Source organism: Coregonus clupeaformis, chromosome 23 (assembly GCF_020615455.1).
Source record: "Coregonus clupeaformis isolate EN_2021a chromosome 23, ASM2061545v1, whole genome shotgun sequence".
In the NCBI taxonomy this organism is placed as follows: Eukaryota; Metazoa; Chordata; class Actinopteri; order Salmoniformes; family Salmonidae; genus Coregonus; species Coregonus clupeaformis.
This window is the reverse complement of record NC_059214.1, coordinates 13,017,751-13,042,834: the sequence shown is the minus strand read 5'-3', so window position 1 is coordinate 13,042,834 and position 25,084 is coordinate 13,017,751. Positions and strand designations below refer to the sequence as shown.

The following is a 25,084-nucleotide window of genomic DNA, read 5'->3' as shown; positions in this document are numbered from 1 at the left end:
GATGAGCATGTGCATCTTCAATATGTACCCATTGCTCCTCTTCAGTGAATTTAACTACAGTATATGTCGTAAGTAAAACTCCTTGGATAGCGAGTTTATACAATTCCAAGTCTAGAAGGTTAAAACCACCCTCAGACTAAGGGAGATGTAAAACTTTCCTTTTTATTCTATGAATTTTATTTGCCCATATAAAGTCTGTTATGACCGAGTATATTTTTTAAAAGAATGTCTTCGGTTGGGTAATTGGTATTACCGAAGATAAATACAAAATGTTGGCAGCCATGCCATTCTAAAGAGGTTTATTATTCCTGTAAGATTTATGGGAATATCATTCAATTTAATTAGATCTGCTTTCATATTGTTGAGTAATTGCATAAAGTTATCTTTATATATTTGTTGTTTGTTGTCACTTATTAAGCATCCTAAGTATTTATTATTTTTTATGGTCCACTTAAAGGATTGTTGTAGTTATTATTTTTCTTTTTCCTATTGCCATTATTTCATTTTTTTCCACGCTAATTATATATCCTGAGATTTTTTAGTATTCTGAAAATATTTTAAGCAAAGGGTGCATTGAGTTTTAGAGTATTGGTCAGGTATATCAAGAGATTGTCTGCAAATAAGTTTAGTGTATATTCATGTTTACCAATACTGATACCTGTTAAGTTTTTAGCGATAATTTTTTGTCTGCTGATAATTGCTTCCGAGTTGAGTTGAGTCTAAGAAGGCTATAGGATCCATCCAACTATTGTTTAATTCTGATTTATATACATTTTCACAGAAGCTTTTAAAATTGTAATTAATTGTGTTGTTGTTTCTAATTAACTTTTTTGTATCTTTATCTTTTAAAATTATAACTGGTTTTGCATGAATTCATTTTGTGAGAGCTGCGAGATATTTATCAGGTTTAAATCAAATCAAATCAAATCAAATTTTATTGGTCACATGCGCCGAATACAACAGGTGCAGACATTACAGTGAAATGCTTACTTACAGCCCTTAACCAACAGTGCATTTATTTTAAACAAAAAAGTAAGAATAAAACAACAACAAAAAAGTGTTGAGAAAAAAAGAGCAGAAGTAAAATAAAGTGACAGTAGGGAGGCTATATATACAATAAAATAAAGTGACAGTAGGGAGGCTATATATACAGGGGGGTACCGTTGCATAGTCAATGTGCGGGGGCACCGGCTAGTTGAGGTAGTTGAGGTAATATGTACATGTGGGTAGAGTTAAAGTGACTATGCATAAATACTTAACAGAGTAGCAGCAGCGTAAAAAGGATGGGGTGGGGGGGCAGTGCAAATAGTCCGGGTAGCCATGATTAGCTGTTCAGGAGTCTTATGGCTTGGGGGTAGAAGCTGTTGAGAAGTCTTTTGGACCTAGACTTGGCACTCCGGTACCGCTTGCCGTGCGGTAGCAGAGAGAACAGTCTATGACTAGGGTGACTGGAGTCTTTGACAATTTTGAGGGCCTTCCTCTGACACCGCCTGGTATAGAGGTCCTGGATGGCAGGGAGCTTTGCCCCAGTGATGTACTGGGCCGTACGCACTACCCTCTGTAGTGCCTTGCGGTCAGAGGCCAAGCAGTTGCCATACCAGGCGGTGATGCAACCAGTCAGGATGCTCTCGATGGTGCAGCTGTAGAATTTTTTGAGGATCTGAGGACCCATGCCAAATCTTTTTAGTCTCCTGAGGGGGAATAGGCTTTGTCGTGCCCTCTTCACGACTGTCTTGGTGTGTTTGGACCATGATAGTTCGTTGGTGATGTGGACACCAAGGAACTTGAAGCTCTCAACCTGTTCCACTACAGCCCCGTCGATGAGAATGGGGGCGTGCTCAGTCCTCTTTTTTTTTCCTGTAGTCCACAATCATCTCCTTTGTCTTGGTCACGTTGAGGGAGAGGTTGTTGTCCTGGCACCACATGGCCAGATCTCTGACCTCCTCCCTATAGGCTGTCTCATCGTTGTCGGTGATCAGGCCTACCACTGTTGTGTCGTCGGCAAACTTAATGATGGTGTTGGAGTCGTGCCTGGCCATGCAGTCATGGGTGAACAGAGAGTACAGGAGGGGACTGAGCACGCACCCCTGAGGGGCCCCCGTGTTGAGGATCAGTGTGGCAGATGTGTTGTTACCTACCCTTACCACCTGGGGGCGGCCCGTCAGGAAGTCCAGGATCCAGTTGCAGAGGGAGGTGTTTAGTCCCAGGATCCTTAGCTTAGTGATGAGCTTTGAGGGCACTATGGTGTTGAATGCTGAGCTGTAGTCAATGAATAGCATTCTCACGTAGGTGTTCCTCTTGTCCAGGTGGGAAAGGGCAGTGTGGAGTGCGATAGAGATTGCATCATCTGTGGATCTGTTGGGGCGGTATGCAAATTGGAGTGGGTCTAGGGTTTCTGGGATTATGCTGTTGATGTGAGCCATGACCAGTCTTTCAAAGCACTTCATGGCTACAGACGTCAGTGCTACGGGTCGGTAGTCATTTAGGCAGGTTATCTTAGAGTTCTTGGGCACGGGGACTATGGTGGTCTGCTTGAAACATGTTGGTATTACAGACTCAGTCAGGGACATGTTGAAAATGTCAGTGAAGACACTTGCCAGTTGGTCAGCACATGCTCGGAGTACACGTCCTGGTAATCCGTCTGGCCCTGCGGCCTTGTGAATGTTGACCTGCTTAAAGTCTTACTCACATCGGCTACGGAGAGCGTGATCACATAGTCGTCCGGAACAGCTGGTGCTCTCATGCATGCTTCAGTGTTGCTTGCCTCGAAGCGAGCATAGAAGTGGTTTAGCTCGTCTGGTAGGCTTGTGTCACTGGGCAGCTCGCGGCTGTGCTTCCCTTTGTAGTCTGTAATAGTTTTCAAGCCCTGCCACATCCGACGAGCGTCAGAGCCAGTGTAGTATGATTCAATCTTAGACCTGTATTGACTCTTTGCCTGTTTGATGGTTCGTCGGAGGTCATAGCGGGATTTCTTATAAGCGTCCGGGTTAGAGTCCCGTTCCTTGAAAGCGGCAGCTCTACCCTTTAGCTCAGTGCGGATGTTTCCTGTAATCCATGGCTTCTGGTTGGGGTATGTACGTCACGGTCACTGTGGGGACGACATCATCGATGCACTTATTGATGAAGCCAGTGACTGATGTGGTGTACTCCTCAATGCTGTCTGAAGAATCCCGGAACATGTTCCAGTCTGTGCTAGCAAAACAGTCCTGTAGCTTAGCATCTGCGTCATCTGACCACTTTTTATTAGCCGAATCACTGGTGCTTCCTGCTTCAGTTTTTGCTTATAAGCAGGAATCAGGAGGATAGAGTTATGGTCAGATTTGCCAAATGGAGGGCGAGGGGAGAGCTTTGTATGCGTCTCTGTGTGTGGAGTAAAGGTGGTCTAGAGTTTTTTCCCCTCTGGTTGCACATTTAACATGCTGGTAGAAATGAGGTAGAACGGATTTAAGTTTCCCTGCATTAAAGTCCCCGGCTACTAGGAGCGCTGCATCTGGATGAGCGTTTTCCTGTTGATTAATGGCCTTGTACAACTCATTCAGTGCAATCTTAATGCCAGCATTGGTTTGTGGTGGTAAATAGACAGCTATGAAAAATATAGATGAAAACTCTCTTGGTAAATAGTGTGGTCTACAGCTTATCATAAGATACTCTACCTCAGGCGAGCAAAACCTTGAGACTTCCTTAGTATTTGATTTTGTGCACCAGCTGTTGTTTACAAATATACACAGACCGCCGCCCCTCGTCTTACCGGAGTCTGCCCGTTCTGTCCTGCCGATGTAGCGTATAGCCTGCTAGCTGAATGTTGTCATTGTTGTCGTTCAGCCACGACTCCGTGAAACATAAGATATTACAGTTTTTAATGTCCCGTTGGTAGGATAACCGTAATCTTAAATCGTCCATTTTATTCTCAAAAGCTTGAACGTTGGCTAATAGGATTGATGGGAGAGGCAGTTTACTCGTTCGCCGTCGGATCCTTACAAGGCACCGGATCTGCGTCCACGATATCTCCGTCTCTTCCTCACGCCGAATGACGGGGATCTGGGCCTTGTCGGGAGTCTGTAGAATATCCTTCGCGAACGCCTCGTTGAAGAAAAAGTCTTCGTCCAATACCAGGTGAGTAATCGCTGTCCTGATATCCAGAAGCTCTCTTTGGTTATAAGAGACGATGGCAGAAACATTATGTACAAAATAAATTACAAATAACGCGGAAAAACACACATAATAGTACAATTGGTTAGAGGGCTGTAAAACGGCAGCCATCTTCTTCCGGCGCTGTTTTGATTCGATCTTTTTATTTGCCATTAAGTAGTATGCTTTATTTAAGTTTAGCCTGTAGTTGTAGGCTCTCTTCAAAAAGTAAAAGATCGTATTCCTGCTTAAATTCATAAATTGTATTTTGTTCTTTACATTGTAAAGATTTTTTTATGGGATTTTTCTAAGATAGTGATTTATTTTTATTTAATTTCAATTTCTAACTGATTTAACTTTTGCAGAGTATGAGATCTCCCTAATGTACGGATTAAATGCATCCCAAATTATATCGAAGGTCGGCTTTTCTCACCTCCAGTGTTAGGCCTATTTGAAACATCGGCATCTACTGGCAGCATTTACCCCCCATATTCAGAAGCTCGAAAACCGCATTCAAAAATAAGCTTGAAAACACCATTTAAATTTTGCCCAAAGGTTTGAAGATAAAACTAAACTAAACAATGTATAATGGTTTTTATTTTATTTAAGTCAAAGATTATAGTTAAAGTTTTTCAAATGTTTTTAGTTTGTATTTTTATTTCATTTGACTAAGTCATTTTTTCAATTTTTGTTTTAATTTTTGTTTCAGTTTTTGTTTACTATAATAACCTTGTTCCCAGGAAAAGGTTCCCCCTAGTGAGGGAGTTGATTCGCGTATGTTTCTAGCTGAGACCTTCTGGGCAGAGATACAGTATATGATGTAGTGTGCATGTTGAGGATTAAGTTGATTTAGGTGTCAATTTAGGGGGGAGGTTCTTTGTTCGGTTGAGTGACACTGAGCAACTAGGTTCTGTTGATGTTTTGATAACGGATTTTGCTCCCCCAAGTGATACGTTAGATTCAGAGGTGGTCAGTGATTCTTTGGTTCCTTTAGCTGTCACATTCTTTGCCACAGTAGAGGAGGTTGTGGTTACTCAGCAGGCTGACCGTGAAGTTGTTTGGGTGTCAGGTTTTGATTTAGCTGAGATATTTCTCATTGAGCTATGGGAGGGAGGAGATTCTTCCCAGTCATGCTGAGAAGTTAGTGAGGAGCCGCTGGAAGACCTGGTCTGGGTTTTAGCTCAGTTGGTAGAGCATGGCGTTTGCATCGCCAGGGTTGTGGGTTCGATAAAATAATGTATGCGCTAACTGTAAGTCGCTCTGGATAAGAGCGTCTGCTAAATGACGTAAAATGTAAATGTAAAATGTTTTGCGGGGTGACACGGCTGTGTCTTGTGATAAGAATCAGGAGCTTAAAGAAGTGAGGTTGGTGGAGAAGACAGATCCACCAGATGCAACACTGGTTTCCATATATTTGATGCCATTCCATTCGCACCGTTCCAGCCATTATTATGAGCCGTCCTCCACTCAGCAGCCTCCACTGTTGTATGCAAGACTTAATTCCCATCCTTGCCCTTTTGGACTCCAATGAATCTCCCTTTTGATTAGCTGAGGGGAATTGATCAAAGCGTGAAACTCTAAAAACAATCTAAAATCTATTGATTCTTGACTGCGATATAGTTTTGGGAAACATTGAACACTCAATTTAATTATCCTCCAAAAATAACTTTACAAATACTGTCACGATCGTCGGGAACAGAGGAGGACCAAGGCGCAGCGTTGAAAGCAAACATACTCTTTATTGTGATCTCACGAACAAAAACAACAAACGATAACGTGACGTCTACGGTTTAACACAAACCACACTGGAACAAGATCCCACAACTACTGTGGGAAAACAGCCTGTATAAATATGGTTCCCAATCAGAGACAACCAGCAACAGCTGACACTCGTTGCCTCTGATTGGGAACCACTCTGGCCAACCTAGAAATACAACTAATAGAAACAAATGAAACTCACACCCTGGCTCAACATACAAGTGTCCCCAGAGCCAGGGCGTGACAAATACAAAATATCCACTTTCTGTTAGCTGTATTAACACAGATTTGCAAAGAGGTTTTTTTGTGGAACACAACGTCGAGCCAATGTTTTTTTTCGGGGGTTCCCTTCCGTGTTTCTGTTAGCTCAGGAAGTGTTGTAGTTCAGCAGGTAAAATGTGCAACGCAAAACACCCCCATGGGAATCTGTGTTAAAACGGCGCACAGTAAGTGTATCTTCTGTATTTGTCCAATTATTTTGGGAGATATAAAAGTAGAGTTTCTGAGGTTTCCAAAACCATATTGCACACAATGATTATTAACGGTTAGACAGAGTGTCGGGACTGTTGTACACATTGACCGTGCTGTGGTCAATGGTTCGAATGAGAACCCAATGGCTGAATGGCCCCTTTGGTTCTCTAGAACTATTCCCATCCCAGCTCACACTACCCTTATCCAGCCATCAAGATGAGAGGTGAGCTTCTTAAGCACTCTTTGGCACACTCCTAGTCCCAATAAATGAAACTCCTAATCTACTGGTTTATAGAGACAAAGGCTCAAAGGGAACTGAATCCCTACCGCATTGAACAATATTCATGCTGATGCGCGGGTGTCCAGATGTCACAGGCCTGTCCAGATGCATTTTGGCCATTTGGTTATGAGTTTTGGTGGATTTCAGGAAATGAACAGTAGCAAGGAGGGTTTGTGATATTCCCACCTGGGCTTCAAAATAGTGCCCAATGAATGGGGTGACATAACGTGCTGCCCCTCCTTATGTGACACATTACAGCTGTCTATCATATTATACCCTCTTACATGATGCAAACATATTAGTGGGATTTTCCAGCACGATGCCATCTTCTGTCAGTTGACTAGTGGGGTTTATGTGGACTACTATGTTTCTCTCTTCGGCTATACAATTACACTATACATTAGCTATTCAGTATCTGTGAATTGTGTTCATACAATAACTATTTATTTTTCAATGAACATTACAATTCTTATTTGATATTGGAGTGGCATATTTTACGAAACTTGGGTTGGTCCCCCCCAGGCTTCTCTGACTCATAGGCATTTCATCAGTTAGTGATTATGGAAGCTATAAGACATGTCTTTTGAAAGTATGGAAACCGACAAGGAACAAACCACAAACCACAGAAATTAATTGATGATCATTTTACTGCTGTGCATGGGAGCGCTTCAAATTCACATTGCTGGTCTCTCCACAGCAAGGAAAGCTCTTCCTATGTTGTGCTAATTAACACATTAGAGTTTTACCAGCATAAAGAACTCATAATTTGACCCGAGCTAGTCTATCACTTTTTCTTACAAAATGCTTTCTCTCTCTATTTGTTTCTCTCACGATCTGTGTCTCTGCCTTTCTCTTGCTATCTCACTCCATGAATCCAAAACATCTTTCTGAGTATCTTTCTTTCTCCTGAGAGCTGATCCTTCTTTCCTCAGAACTGCTCTGGAGAGGTTGAGAGGGAGGAAGATAAAAAGTGGTAAAATAATTATCTGAGTTGATTTGTCTTTGTTTTTACGAGGGAGATGGGCGAAGCCAGGTTTTCAGAATGTGGCATTGAACTTGGTTTTTGAGCAGCGTGTTGAGAGCTGTTTATGTGTCCCGGGACAATCCACCTGTAGAGGCCATACTGTAGTGGGCCACATCCCTTTGCTCCAGTTGGGGCCTGAAGACTCAGAAGAGCCCTGAAGGCAGGGTGTGAATTACAGAGGAGCCAATGGGGGCTCAGCTCCCCTTAATGAGACATTAGCTCCCCTAAATGCAACAAAACTCAAACTCTAAATAATGCTAATTTAACCAATCTCCTATTTGTTTAAAATGCAGCGGTAAATGTTTTACAGAGGTAAATAATAAAATAAAAGCTTTCAAATGAAACGAACATTCGTCATTGTTTAAACCATTTATTTATACGTGGCTGCACAAACTGTCTTCCTGTCCACGAATGGTAATGTGTGCTGTCCACTCAGTAGTGCTTAATTTTGGCCTCAGCTGAGCTCCTTTTAAATGCATAGATTTTCCTTTACACTTCCACATTTTTCACCATTTGCTTGCCATGACTTCTTGATAAAAATAGCCTTTTTTTCCAATGCATTAGATTTATCCGTTGATTTATCATTGTTTGCGTTTGTCAGTCAGCTGTATAGAGCGCTCATTGCTTTGTTTTTCAGGTGCGTACGTGTATTGGTGTTCTCCGTGCCGTCCAGAAGAAGTAGACCATTTATTTAGTCTAGTCTAGTGTTACAGGAGGGGGTCGCAGTTCCGGAGCGACCCACTAGGTGTCATCCTCCGACAACCTTAGACACCTCCTCACTCACAGTCGGGACTAATCATCATCCTATTGGTGTAACCTGTGTCTGTCGGTTCACCTGCGTATTTATGCCCTCACGTCCCTGTGTTACCTTGCTCCGTTTTTTCTGCTAGTTTCTCTATGCCCAGCAGTACTACTCAGTGTCTGATTGGAGATCTATGTACAGTTACTTGAGAAGTGTCCTCCCTGTTTTGTTATTTGTTTCAGTCTTAGGTAGTATTTCGTATTTTGGCTGTCAGCCGGTTTTTGGAGACTTATTTGCTCCGTCTTTCTTTTATTGTGATAAGTCCGTTATTTTGTATTTTGGCTTCGGGACAACCAGTAAAGATCATTGTTTCACCATCTCTGCCTACTGCCTACTGTATATCCTGCACCGCACCTGGGTCACATCTCACCCCAACCCTTACAGAAAACTGAGCCAATATGGACCCAGCGGAGGCAGCACAGTATCGGAGCGCTTTGGCAACACAGGGAGCTATGCTGAACCAACACCACCGCAGCCTGCAGCAGATCCCCGAGAACCTCTGCCAGCTGACCGATCGCTGTGCAGAGCCGGGTGGACACCCGACCAGCCCCGACAGCCGGTGGAGCGGAAGCCGGCAGTCTCTCCTGCGACATTGCGGGAACCCTGCCTACCACCTCCGGAGAGGTATGATGTACGTCCAGAGGGCTGCAGGGAATTCCTCACCCAGAGTACCCTGGTATTCAGCCTACAACCCTCCTTCCTACCGACAGAGAAAGGCCGGGTATCTTACATCATCACTCTGTTGACGGGTCAGGCCCTTTCCTGGGCTACCGCGGAGTGGGAGAGCCAAACTCCGGCATGCTCCGACTCCTACCAATTCACCCAGGAACTACGCAAGGTAGTTCGACACCTCTCGGGTGGTGTCGGGGCACGAGCCCAGGAGGCAGCTCACAGCCTGTCGGCAGGGGGACCGTTCGGTGGCGGACTACTCCGTGGAGTTCTGGTCGGGCTCGAGAGGCAGGATGGGAGGAGGCCGCCCTGGTTGTCCTTTACGCCCAAGGGCTATCGGAGGGGATGAAGGACGAACTCTCCTTCAGGGAGCTGCCTGAGCGACTGGACGGCCTCGTCAAACTCTCGGTGCGGGTAGACAATCGGCCTCGTGAGAGGGCGAATGAGAGAGGGAGGGATGACGCAACCATTTCACTGTACCGTTACACATTCTGTATCCTGTGCATGTGACAAATAAACTTTGATTTGATTTGATATAGTGTATGTTAACCAGAGACGGTAATGTGAAGAACAACATGACCTGCACCAAAGTCAAATTAGGATATAACGTTAGGCCAACTAGACAGTGTCCAAGTTCTAAAAATCTCCGGTAGAATGCCCTGCTTTTATTTCATCACACTCACAACCGTAAGCTATTTTCTGTAATTAGCTCGCCATTAACTTGTAAATAATGCTCTTCTTGTGAGTTTATTTTCCTGTAATATTGAATACAAATTAGCTAAAGTTAAGATGTTGTCAGCTATGTGATATGGTCATTATTTGAACTGGCTAGCCAGCTAACTTAACGTTAGCTAGCTAGCTAACAAGCTAGAAACGAACTAAAACATTGTTTCGAAAGTTGCTTTTAGTTGCCTGGTTTGTTAGATTGACATATAGTAAGTTCATTTTTAAATGGATGGGTTTATGGTGTTAAAATACACGAGTTATGCTATTATAGACCACCAGGCTGCTGATGTCATGCAGTCTGTCGTTTTTGTGTTTATACTTTCTCATAACGACAACGACAAGTTTGATGTCAGACGACAATAGAATGTTCATTATGTCACTGCGACAACTGTCTACAGACATGTCGATAGACGTAGTATAAACCAGCCTTTAGTCTTGAAATCTTTGGTTGTACAGACCGTACTCACTGTTTAGCACATGACCTCACATGTGAATCCTTAAAGAGATGGGTGGGGCTAAGGCTCCAGAGAGTGTGAACAATGCTGAATGGGTGTAGACAAAGAAACCTAGAAAATAAATAAATAAAAACCTGGAAAATTGTTCCATCTTGTTTGCTTAATATGAAATTATTTATACTTTTACTTTTTTCTACCACTGACCACCACATTTTCTTAGCTGAAACTGCTTGCAGACTTTACTCAACTGTGACCTCACAAACAAAAACAGAGTAAAGAGTGATAACTCTCATGCTGTTTATGTGTTGTTGTTTTTTTCCTTTTGAAACAAATATCCAGATCTCCGGAGTCCAGATTATCCAAAAAAGGGTCCTGCAGAGATGGAGGAAGAAACGGAAGGAGGGAGGGGAGAAGAGAATCCCACTCCAGGTTTGTGACATCATATTCCCCACTGCTTCCATCCAGACCAAACAGGGCTGTGCGTCTGGTTCTCATTTAAGATCCCCCCCCATCTTTCCCTTTTTTCCCCTCTTTGGAGAAAGTGGGAGGTGGAGGAAAAGAGGAGTAGCAGAGCTCCAGAAGCTTGTGAGTTTGTCTCGTCTCGACCTTAGTCAGAGACACAGCTCCTCTGCAGAGCGATCGGGAGGGTGTCAGTCCGTCTCTGAAGTGCTTAGTTTCATTGTGTGCCGTTGTTCCCAATAACCAAGGCTCCTCTGCAGTCTATCAGCTCCATCTCCACCTCGCTCATCTGCCTTCCTTCGGGAGGAGCTGGACAAGCCAGCTGCACAGAGGGGAACTAACAGGAGGATAATGACCTAAAGGCCTTTGTCATTTTGCAGAATTTGTTTTACCAAAGACTGTGGAATAAAGCTATTTCAGCTCAGGGTAAGTGTTAAACTCTCTTGGATTGTTTGAAATGGTACTTTTCCAAAGTGGTGAAAGTTGGAGTTGTTGTTTACTGGTGAGAGCAAGTTTTTGCTACTTTTTGCACATTGGAACAAGAACACTTGATAGGTTGTTTTTGTTTTATTTTCATTTCTTTGCACATTTTCAAGAGTTAAGTTTGACTTGTGTGTGCCTGAAACTGGCCATGGTAGGGCATCTCATTATAAATGTAAGCATGCAAGCACATCTTCCATAATCATAGTTTTCTTCTGACATGTTAACTTTAAGCTCATAAATATCAGACACCAAGTGTTTGAAGGCAGATTGATACCTATACTTAGAGGGCGAGTGGAGTGGAAGATTTAGAGGTGAGACACAATTACAGTGGGGGAGGGAGGAGGGCTTTAGCGATGCAATGCTGCAGGACATGTGGAGAGCAGTACAAAGAGATGACAAGGGGTGTGTCTGTGCACTATCTTTACTGGATCAGAAAAAGCTGCACTTCTGCATCTAAAATACATTAACTCTGCATTCAGTGCTTGTTTAAAATTAGTTGTGGAAACTCCCTTAAATGCCAGCATCAAAGTGTGATCCAAGTGGAGATAATTTATCTGACCAGAGTTGTGAACATATAAGGTATTGCATTCCACAAAGTGGTGCAGTCGCGCTCTCCTCCACAGACGTGTGGTGCACTCGACAGGTTTTTGTCTTAAGTCCGATGTAGCTTTCATTTAAGGCAGGGGTGTCAAACTCATTCTATGGAGGGCCTAGTGTCTGCAGGTTTTTGGTTTTTCCTTTCAATTAAGACCTAGACAACCAGGTGTGGGGAGTTCCTTACTCATTAGTGACCTTAATTCATCAATCAAGTACAAGGGAGGAGTGAAAACCTGCAGCCACTCGGCCCGCCGTGGAAAGAGTTTGACACATGTGATTTAAGGCTTAATTGAGGCCTTCTGTAAGCCAACCTTTTCTACAGGCACGTCAAAACAGCAGCACTGACTGAAAGGTGTGTTCTCCAAGAAGTTCATGTCAAAGTGTCCCAGAGTCACTTGTTCCATAATTGCTTATTTTGTGCCATTTAATGTTTTATTTAGCATAAAATAAGTGGCCCCCAATAGCTGTTTGTCAAAATAAATATATTCCAGAGTGGTAGATCTGGCTCGACATTGATTTATGATAAGTGTGTCCCCACATTGCCGGTTGAGCACCACCAATCGGTGGTGGTTGAGTGTAGAGATGTTTTCAGCTCGGCCCCTGCTCCAAACCACACCCTCTAGAGCGAATGGGAGAGTGGAAAGTGTGACGAGAGAGCGTTTTCCACACCCCCGGCCAGATGGACTGGGGGAGTTTGGTCCTTCCATATGAAATCCAGTGTCAGGGAAAACCAGGTGTGCATCATTAATCTTTACCCTCACCCTCAAAAGTGAAGTCAATGAAGTTATTAATGAGTGTTTTTGTAAGTGCTCAATATTTTCCATTTCACTCCTGAAAATGTACTCCCATCACAGTTGGACTCCCACAGCCAGGCTTTTTGGGAAGCTCTTATCATGAGACAGCGGCAGAGCAGCATTAGGACAATTCTTAGTGAAGGAGTTGTTTTTTTTAATCAGCCTAGCTAAGCTTTATTGCTTCTCTGTGCTCTACAGCAAAGTCTCCGTTTTTTCCACGCTGCAGCACATAGACATTTGGGGGGTTTTGGAGTCATTTTATGAGGCACATCTGAAAGACTTGTCCCCAAGGTCGTTTATTTTGGAATGAATATTTGCGCTAAGTTTCATGACTTCATGACTCACTACAACAGATTCCATTACTCATTCGAATGATGAATGTCTAGATGCATGTGTGACTAATTAGTTCAACGTATGATGAGTTGCTCTATAGATTGTTGTTCCAGGCCATGTGTGCCATTTTAAAATTGATGTAGTTCTGTCCTTGAGCTGTTCTTGTCTATGAATGTTCTGTATTATGTCATGTTTTGTGTGGAACCCAGGAAGAGTAGTTGCTGCTTTCGCAACAGCTAATGGGGATCCTAAAAAAATACCAAAATACTGATTAGATGATAAAAAGTATTCCAATTAAACAATAGGTTATGTGCTGTGCTTGTGTCTTGTAGAAAGGAGTTACATTGTAACATGTAATTCATAAAGCCTTGCAGTCATCAAAGTCTTGAGAAACCATATGCCAGGCCTCGTATTCACAAAGAATCTCAGAGTAAGAGTGTTGATCTAGGATGCTCTCTAAAAGGCATAACTGGTTCTACATCAGCTCTCCAACTCTGAGACGTTTTGTGAATATGGGCGCAGATTTTGACAAAATGCAAAGAACATTGACCTTTTTGGTGATTATCACCTACTTACAATTAAGCCAACCTGAAGCATTAGGACACATCTGCTAGGTATCAGAAAGACTAACAGGGACTAACTGTGTGAAACTCGCCTGTCTGCCTGGCCGCCTGTCCTCTTTTAACTTTATCATTGATCCTATCATATTCTGCCAGACGGTGAGATGGGCCTTTTGGCCAGTGTGGCCCAATACGGCCCTACGATTGGTTCGTTCAGAGGACAGACATCAGGGCTGCGTTCAGTACGTTCTGGAGCGTTCAATTGAACGCTAACGGTGCTGTACTGAATGACCAGTTGAAAAACGGGGAGGGGTTGAGTTGTGGGTTGGGAAATGCTGTCTGCGTTGCCACTGCCCTTTAAATACGTCACTCATTGCACCTAGCTACACCTCGCTACACCCACCAAACGGGTGTAAACATACCTCAGACTGTTTAAGAACATAAAATAACGTTTTGGGGAAACGTGTCATTCAGTGCAAACAGTTCCGCAACGTAGCTAATGCTAAAGCAAACTGAACGCACCTCAAGTGTTCTTAGTTGGCACAGTTGAGGGTAACGTTGAGAAATGGAATACACAGAAGACTTTTCATTGGGAAAATAGCAATATGAATTCTAGACCCTCAATTTCTACCTGAAACTTTTCATGTCTTAGTTTGCTGTTGTGCAAGCAGAGTACACCTCATGACTCATTGTAGCAGAGAGGCCTGATGAAAGACAGGACTCCCTCCTAGAGTTGTAGGTTCTATACAGTAAGATAATGTTTGGGGTGCTGCTGGTGTAGTGCTAATGTGTGAACCCCACGTCACATTGACCTTGCAGCGTGATTTGTGGGTATGCTACGCACACTGAGATGTTTGCACACTGGAAGAGAGCGTGGGGTTTGTGTGTTTTAATGTCTTTGTTTATTGGAGTTTGGGCCTTGTATTTTTTCCCATAAGACAGTGTTGGATCTGTTTAGTGTCGGCCAACATGATATCATTGAAAAGCGTCAATCTGGTATGTTTTTGCAAATAAATATTATTCAACAAACATGAAGTTTATGTGAATACATTGCATTCAATGGGGGGAAGATTATTTCCACAATCTTGAAGCCTACAGATATGCATCACAGACATGATGTTTAAGTTAATACATTACATTCAAATGGGGGGAAGATACGTATCACAATATATATGCCTAGAGATAACCCCACAGAGACATGATGCCTAAGTGAATACATTGCATTCAACGAGATTTAATGCATTACTTTAATATATATGCGTCAAGTAGTTCAGGGTTTCCCGAACTCGGTCCTGGGGCACCCCCTGGGTGCAATTTTTTTTTTTTGAGTTGGTTATTTGAATAATCTGTGGAGTGCTAGGGCAAAAACCAAAGCGTCCACCCAGGGGGGGCCCCAGGACAAAGTTTGGGAAACGCTGAAGGTAATTGCATTCATGTCTGTTGTTTTTTTGTCTCTCTCTATTCTCTAACCCCCTCGCTCTTCTTTTGTCTAATTATCTAGTCTAGAGAGAGAGATGGCGCAAAGAGAGAGAGGGAGAGAGAGATGGGGCAAAGAGAGAGAGCGAGAGAGAGAAAGAGATGACGGCAAAGAGAGAGAGAGAGAGAGCGAGAGAGAGAGAGAGAGAGAGAGATGGGGCAAAGAAAGAGAGAGATGGGGCAGAGAGAGAGAGTGAGATGGGGAAAAGAGAGAGAGGGTGAGAGAGATGGGGGCAGAGAGGGTGAGAGAGATGGGGCAGAGAGAGAGAGAGAGATGGGAGCAGAGAGAGAGATGGGGCAGAAAAAGAGAGAGAGATATGGGACAGAGAGAGAGAGAAGGGGGAAAAGTGTGAGAAATATGGGCAAAGAGAGGGAGAGAGAGAAGATGGGGGCAAGGGGGGAGAGAGAGAGTTGGGCCAAAGAGAGGGGGAGAGAGATAGTTGGGGGGCGAGAGAGAGGAAAGGGGGGCAAAGAGAGGGGGATTAGAGATAACCGACAGACATGAATGCAATTGACTTGCATATCTATGCACCAATCTCATTGAATGGAACCACCAAAACTCTTTCTAGAGTTGGCCACCTGCTCAAACCGAGCAATCGCGGGAGAAGGGTCTTGGTCAGGGAGGTGACCAAGAACCCGATGGTCACTCTGACAGAGCTCTAAAGTTCCTCTGTGGAGATTGGAGACCCTTCCAGAAGGACAACCATCTCTGTAGCACTCCACCAATCAGGCCTTTATGATAGTGTGACCAGACGGAAGCCGCTCCTCAGTAAAAGGCACATGACAGCACGCTTGGAGTTTGCAAAAAGGCACCTGAAGTACTCTCAGACCATGAGAAACAAGATTCTCTGGTCTGATGAAACCAAGATTGAACTCTTTGGCCTGAATGCCAAGCTTCACATCTGGAGGAAACCTCGCACCATCCCTACAGTGAAGCATGGTGGTGGAAGCATCATGCTGTGGGGATGTTTTTCAGCTGCAGGGACTGGGAGATTAGTCAGGATCGAGGGAAAGATCAACGTAGCAAAGTACAGAGAGATCCTTGATGAAAACCTGCTCCAGAGCACTCAGGACCTCAGACTGTGGCGAAGGTTCACCTTCCAATAGGACAACGACCCTAAGCACACAGCCAAGACAATGCAGGAGTGGCTTCGGGACAAGTCTCTGAATGTTCTTGAGTGGCCCAGCCAGAGCCCGGACTTGAACCCGATCTAACATCTCTGGAGTGACCTGAAAATAGCTGTGCAGGCAAGCTGCAGAAGGGCTAGCAGGCTTCATTCAAGAGCATGTTGTGCCTCAACCGATGGTGAGACACAACATGATGATGTAAAATAGGGTCTAAGCTACAACATGAAAATATTTTATGTTTTTTGATAATTCAGTTTGAGGTTAAAATATGAAATTTTCATAAACATTTCTTCAAGAAATTATAAAACAATTTGACAACCCTGTTTGTAAACTTTAAAATATACTACTACAAAAATATAAACGCAACATGTAAAGTGTTGGTCCCATGTTTCATGAGCTGAAATAAAAGATCCCAGAATTTTCCCATATGTACAAAAGCTTATTTCTCGCAAATTTTGTGCACAAATTTGTTTACATCCCTGTTAGTGAACATTTCTCCATTGCCAAGATAATCCATCCACCTGACAGGTGTGGCATATCAAGAAGCTGATTAAACAGCATGATCATTACACAGGTGCACCTTGTGCTGGGGACAATAAAAGGTCACTCTAAAATGTGCAGTTTTGTCACACAACACAATGCCACAGATGTCTCAAGTTTTCAGCGAGCGTGCAATTGGCATGCTGACTGCAGGAATGTACACTAGAGCTGTTGCCAGGTAATTGAATGTTCATTTCTCTACCATAAGCCACTTCTAACTTAGTTTTAGAGAATTTGGCAGTACGTCCAACCGGTCTCAAAACCACAGACCACATGTAACCACGCCAGCCCAGGACCTCCACATCCGGCTTCTTCACCTGTGGGATCGTCTGAGACCAGCCACCTGGACAGCTGATGAAACTGAGAACTATTCATGTCTGAAATAAAGCCCTTTTGTTGGGAAAAACTCATTCTGATTGGCTCCCCAGTGGGTGGGCCTGGCTCCCAAGTGGGAGGGTCTATGCCCTCCCAGGCCCACCCATGACTGCGCCCCTGCCCAGTCATGTGAAATCCATAGATTAGGGCCTAATTAATTGATTTCAATTGACTGATTTCCTTATATGAACTGTGACTCAGTAAAATCTTTGAAATTATTGCATACAAGCTGCATACAAGCCGCTGATACGCGCCTTTTAAAAAGTCTAATAAACCAATTTAATATACACCATCACAATAAATCCATTATTTATATTAGGCAGGTTTAAAAAAACATTATGAAATGAAGAACATTTATTTCAGAAGAACAGAATATAAATTGGCCTACTGTATGTAATCTGGCTATGCGCCATGCCATAGGCTGTAGGCTTGTTCATTTAGCAAACAATACAGTATATGCTTATAAACCTGTGCCATTATTTTATATTATATGATTTTATAGTAAGAAGAATATAATTTAACTTAGCTAAATAAAATAGAAAATATATTTTTCCCATTCCGGAGGGAGTGCGCAAATGAATTGTCTTTGTTGAGCATAAAAGTGATCATTTGGAAAATAACTAATGACCACAACTACTGACCACAACTGCAGACCACAACCTAAAAACTACTGACCACAACTCCTGACCACCACTGGCCACAACTACGGTCCACAACTACTCATCAAACCCACTCAACTACTGACCACAACTACTGAACCACACAACTACTGACCAAAACTACTGACCCCTATTAACCACAACTACTGACCACAGCCACATAAATACTGACCACAACTACTGACCACACAACTATAGAGAAGATTTCTAATGCTTCCCTGGTCTGGACAACCTGGAACAATACAGATACGTTTTATAATGCTCCCAAGCTTTGTCCTCCTTCTCAGGATCATGCTCTCTGCTCTAAATAACTCAACTAGCTAGTTTGCCTGTCTGTAAAAAGAAGGTACGTTGATTCTGCTGCTCCAATTGGATAGGGCGGAGCTGTGTCTGTTCACTCGCTTCATATTTCACCTGATCACTTCTCATCGCACTTCTTTCAGTTTTCACATGCAACAACTGTAGATTAGACACTGACCACAACTACTGACCACAACTACTGAACCACACAACTACTTACCAAAACTACTGAGCACTACTCAACACATAACTACTGACGACAACTACATAACTACTGACCACACAACAACTGACCACAACTACTGACCACAACCACACAACTACTGACCACACAACTACTGAACCACATAACTAATGACCACAACCACACAACTACTGACCACAACCACAAAACTACTAACCACAACTACTGATCACTACTGACCACAGCTACTGACCACAACCACACAATTACCGACCACAACTACTAAACCACAACTAATGACCACAACCACAAAACTACTGATGACAAGTACTGACCACTACTGAGCATAACTAGCTACTGACCACAACCACAAAACGACTGACACACCTAATGACCACAGCCACACAACTACTGACCACAGCTACTAACCACAAAACTACTGAACCACACAACTACTGACCACGGCCATACTGTAGGGCCCGAAGAACCTGCAACACAACTTCTGACCACAACTACTGACCATAACTACTGAGCACAACTACTGACAACAAAAATACTTTTAAAGAGCTTTCAACTTTTAAAGAGATTTCTAAAGTGGTCCCTGCAGCGTATACTGAAACCAGTGTGATTAGTACGCTTGTTTAGAACGTCCAGTTTCAATTGACGCAACAGTCAGCGTTTGAGCTGGCCACACTGTTATCTCACAGAAACATTTTGCAACAACGCAGTCCTCACAAAGTTATGTCCTGAATGTGAGCAGTTTATTTTTGGATGCAATGTTCAGACATTCACAGAAATAACAACAGCATAACACAATCATCCAAACCGGAAAATGTAGGCTACATTAGTCCTAGCGCTAACTGAGGAAAGATTGACGTAACACAAACGGTCATATTTAGCTAACTCTTCGCTGACAGAAACCATAATATGTATTAGCTAATAACAATTACTATTTATAATTCATCACATCACGGTTGAGCTCATCATTGATCTAAATAATTGAGCAAAACACTTTCTAAAAATCAAAAGTAATATGATGATGGTAGTTCGTGCATGCCACCATGTTTGTTTTTTCGCGTCAACCAAAGATAAGAAGAGGAGACAAGATGAGTTTGGTCTGTTTGCAATATGTATGTTGAAGGGGGTATGTCATCTACCATCATTCACTTCCCTTCATTCACTTCCGGAAGTTTACTCGAAAGATGAGTGAACCATTCCTTCACCTCATAATAACATCTTTGGTCTGACAGACATGTACGTGACACCCAGAATGCATTGTATAATAACTATAACCATTTAACATTTGCATAAATTAACATGGGTTTTAATGGGAACCATAGGAATACAGCAGTAGCAATTAAAAATGGACCTGCTCCTGGGCCAATTAAGCTACAAAGACTGACTTCAAAACATTAACTTAACAAATTTATTAAAATCTTTCTCAACTATAACTCAAACATTTGCATATATTACTCACCAGCAGTAATTATTGAACCATTCAAGCTAGACACACCAAACCCACTTTTACATATTCAGGCTATCCTATCCTATCTATCAATCAATCAATCTGACCACAATAACTGACCACAACCACACAACTACTGACTACACAACTATTGACCACAACCACACAGTTACTGACCACAATTACTGACCACAACCACACACATACTGACCACACAACTACTGACCACACAACTACTGACCACAGCTACTGACCCCAACCACAAAACTACTGACCACAACTACTGAACACAACCACTCAACTATGGACCACAACTACTGAACTACAAATACTTACCACAACCACACAACTACAGACCACAACTACTCACCATAACTACTGACCACAACTACTGAACAGTACTGACCACAACTACTTACCACAACCACACAACTACTGACCACAACCACACAACTACTGACCACAACCACACAACTACTGACCACAACTACAGCCCAGATCCTAAAAACTACTGATCACAATTACTGGCCGCAACTATGGACTACAATTACTCATCACAAACACAAAAATACTGACCATAGATACTGAACCACACAACTACTGACCAAAACAACTGACCCCTGCTAACCACAAATACTGACCACAACCACACAAATACTGACCACATCAACACAACTACTGATCCACACAACTACTCACCAAAACCACACAGCTACTGACAAAAACGACTGACCACAACCACACAGCTACTGACCATAGCTATTGACCACAACCACAACACTACTGACAACAACTATTGACCACAACTGATCACAACCACAAAACTGCCGACCTCAATTACTGACAACTACTGACCACAACCACACAACTACTGACCACAACCACAATAATACTGACCACAACTACTGACCACAGATACTGACCACAATCACACAACTACTGACGGCAACTACTGACCGAAACCACACAACTACTGACCACAACCACAATACTACTGATAACAACTACTGACCACAACTACACAACTACTGACCACAACTACACAACTACTGACCACACAACTACTGACCACAACTACTGACCACATCTACTGAGCACAACCACACAACTACTGACCACACAAATACTGACCCCAACTACTGACCACAGCTACTGACCACAACCGCAAAACGAATGACCACCACTACTGACCACAACCACACAACTACTTACCACACAAATACTGACCAGAATGCATTATTTGTCACCAGTACTTGAAAACGTGTGAATAAAACTGTAAATACATTATGATCCATGCATACATACTGTATGCTACAGTAGAAACGACAACATGATATACAGAAAATAAGGCACTTACTTTGATAGGAACGCACACATGTCCAAAGTTATTATCTGTAAGGAAAACAACAATTAAGTTTGTTTGGCTCAGTAAATCCTCAAACATAGTGTCACGCTCTGGCTCCGGGACTCTGTAAATTGAGCCAGGGTATGTTCATTCGTTGGGTGTATTTCTATGTTTGTATTTCTGTTGGGTTTATTTCTATGTTTGGTCAATGACTCCCAATCGGAGGTAACGAGTGTCAGCTGTCGGCTCGTTATCTCTGATTGGGAGCCATATTTAATCTGTATGTTTTCCTGTGGGTGTTGTGGGTTTTTGTTCCGTGTTCAGTCAGTGTTACTGTGGACTTCTCGATCGTGTTTTGTTTTGGTTTTCGTGCTTTAATTAAATAAAGTCATGTTTATTTCACACGCTGCGCCTTGGTCTACTCCTTCTCGTCAAGACGATCGTGACACATAGATTGTCCGGAACAGTGAAATGGGCGACTTCTATGTGAATTAATGAGGAGGCGGACCACACCTCAATTCAAACTGTTTTTAGAAAATAAAACGTGTTAGAAAATCATTTGAAATTGACAAGTTGAAACATATCCTATAGGTAATTAGCAGGCAGCGCGTGTTAACTGTCCTGTTGTGTAACAATCACATTTTAGAACAGTTAGTGCCTTCTGACATCACGTGCATAAAACAACTCACGCTGGGGCGACTGTTAGAGATATTTGGAACTCACCTGTTAAACTTGTGACTTCATGTAAAGTTACCATTTAGTTGTTGTTGTTGTTTTTGTTGTTATTTGGAACGCAACTCCTCGTACAATTTCACCTAGAAACACTGTTCAATCTTTGAAACATGTAGACCGGTCCGGAGAAAATTGCTTCAGACTGGCACAACTTAGATTGCTTGTTAAATGATTTTTTATGCTGTGTATACTTTAACTATAACCATTTAAGAGTTGCATAAATTAACATGTGTTTTAATGGGAACCATAGGAATGTAACGGTAGCAATTAAAAATGGACCTGCTCCTGGGCCATTTAAGCTACAAAGACTAACTTTAAAACATTCAGGCTATATTAACTTAAAATGCTTTAAAATCTTTCTCAACTATAACTATATTTATTTGCGAATATTTGCATAAATTACTCACCAACAGCAATTATTGAACCATTCAAGCTAGACACACCAAACCCACTTTCACATGTTCAGGTTATCCTATCATATCTATCAATCAATCGATCAATCTGACCACAGCAACTGACCACAAGCACACAGCTACTGACCACAATTACTGACCACAACTGACCACACCCACACAACTACTGACCACACAACTACTGACCACAGCTACTGACCCCAACCACAAAACTACTGAACTACAAATACTGAACTCAACCATACAACTACTGACCACACAACTACTGAACCACAACTACTAACCACAAAAACTACTGACCACAACTACTGATCACAACTACTGACCACAACCACAAAACTACTGAGCACCACTACTGACCACCACTACTGGCCACAACTACTGACCACAACTACTGACCACAACTACTGACCACAACCACAAAATGACTGACCACAACTACTGACCACAATCACACAACTATTGACCACAACTACTGACCACAACCACAAAACTACTGCCAACACAAGTACTGACCACAGCTGCTGACCACATCCACAGAACTGCTGACCTCAACTACTGACAACTGCTGACTACAACCACACAACTACTGACCATAACTACTGACCACAACCACACAACTACTGACCACAACTACTGAGCACAGCCACACAACTACTGACCACAACTACTGACCATAACTTCTGACCACAACTTCTGACCACAACTACTGACCACAACCACAAAACGACTGACCACAACTACTGACCACAACTATTGACCACAACCACATAACTACTGACCAAAACTACGGAACCACAACTACTGACCACAACCACACAACTACTGAACCACAACTACTGACCGCATTCACACATTTACTGATCACAACTACTGACCACAACTTCTGACCAAAACTACTGACCCCTACTAACCACAACTACTGACCACAACCACACAAATACTGATCACAACCACAAAACTACTGACCACAACTACTGACCACAACCACAAAACTACTGATCAGAACTACTGTACCACAACTACTGACCACAACCACAACTACTAACTTCCAATTCTTTCAAACTTTTATCTACTATAACCATACAAATGTGCACACATTTGCATAAAATACTCACCAACAGTAACTCTTGAACCATTCAAGCTAGAGACACCAAACCAACTTTCACATGTTCAAGCTATCCTAACTTCAAATTAAATCTTCATCAACTATAACTACAGTGTCTTCAAAAAGTACTCACACCCTTTGAATGTTTCCGTTTTTTGTTGTGTTACAAAGTGGGATGAAAATTGATTGTAATTTTTTTGTCAATGATCTATACAAAATACTCTAATGTCAAAGTGGAAGAACAATTTTAACTTTCTTTTATGAATGGAAAATAAAACAACATATTTTGATTAGATAAGTATTCAACCCCCTGAGTCAATACATGTTAGAATCACATTTGGCAGCGATTATATATGTGAGTCTTTATGGGTAAGTCTCTAAGAGCTTTGCAAACCTGGATTGTACAATATGTGTCCATTATTATTTTTAAAATCTTTCAAGGTCTGTCAAGTTGTTCGTTGTTCATTGCTAGACAGACATTTTCAAAACTTTAACTAGGCCACTCAGTAACAGTCGATGTTGTCTTGGTAAGTAACTCCAGTGTATATTTGACCTTGCGTTTTAGGTTATTGTCTTGCTGAAAGGTGGATTTGTCTACAAGTGTCTGTTAGAAACCAGACTGAACAAGGTTTTCCTCTAGGACTTTGCCTGTGCTTAGCTCTATTACTTTTCTTTTTATCCTAAAAAACTACCCAGTCCTTAATGATTACAAGCATACCCATAACATGAAGCAGCCACCACCATGCTTGAAAATATGGAGAGGGGTACTCAGTAATGTGTTGTATTGGATTTTCATTAAAAATAACACTTTGAATTCAGGACAAAACGTTTTTGCAGTATAACTTTAGTGCCTTGTTGCAAACAGGATGCATGTTTTGGAATATTTGTATTCTGTACAGGCTTCCTTCTTTTCACTCTGCCATTTAGGAAGTATTTATTGTGGAAGTAATACAATGTTGTTGATCCAGCCTCAGTTTTCTCATATCACAGCCATTAAACTCTGTAACGGTTTTAAACTCTGTAACGGTTTTAAAGTCACCATTGGCCTCATGGTGAGATTCCTGAGCAGTTGCCTTCCTCTCAGGCAACAGAGTTAGGAAGGAGACCTGTATCTTTGAATGTGTATTGGAACGTTTCTTAGTAGCTAGCTAACTTTTGAGTTTGGATCCCGATACGCAGTTGGCATCAGTTGCTGGGACTGCTACTCTCTGTCCAGTGATCCTGACGACCAAGGCCGGGTCTGAGACACTATTTGGCGTAGCAGCTAGCATAGCTGCTAGCTAGCTGCCTATCAAATTAGCTGGGTCTTCTTGAGGGCTTGAGGGCTTGACCGCAGCCCGCGACGCGATTTGCCATTGTGGCTGCGACCACGGATTGTCCTGGGTTTGTGGCTGTCTAGAGCCCTGCTGTTTGTTGTTGTTTTCAATCTTACCTGTGACCTGCCCTGTCTGCAACTGCGAGGAGTAACAGCATAGCCTACGTTGCAACCATGACACAGACCAAAGCCGGCAGGAGTACCATTGAGGACAAAATTTTTTTTTTTTTAAAGAGTTCTACAAGCAGTTGTTACAACAACAATAAAATAGCTTCAAGTGTTTTGTCCTAATACTGGTCGATTCAACTAATAAAAGAATGGAAGACCTGACCAAAGAGGTCCAGGACCTGAAGAACAGTTTTCTGTTCTCCCAGGGTTAGCTCAATGAGTTGAAACAGGAGAACGGCAAGATGACAGCAATCTGTAAGTCATTAAGAGAGGACATCAGTTCTGTGTGTGAATCCATGATGATCTCGAGGGACAATCAAGGCGGAACAACATGGTT

General features: G+C 42.5%; 1 protein-coding gene and 1 pseudogene across 1 annotated transcript in view; one reads left to right on the top strand and one right to left on the bottom strand.

The window, feature by feature from the left end:
• Positions 1–9,056, bottom strand: part of LOC121536095 — a 43,979-nt pseudogene extending 34,923 nt beyond the window's left edge.
• A 1,868-nt stretch (positions 9,057–10,924) lies between these two features.
• The window catches only part of LOC121536094 (collagen alpha-3(VI) chain), a 42,597-nt gene continuing 28,437 nt past the window's right edge, over positions 10,925–25,084 (top strand). The window contains exon 1 of the mRNA XM_041843396.1: positions 10,925–11,198. The gene's annotated coding sequence lies outside the window, so the exon portion shown is untranslated. The remainder of the gene's footprint in view (positions 11,199–25,084) is intronic.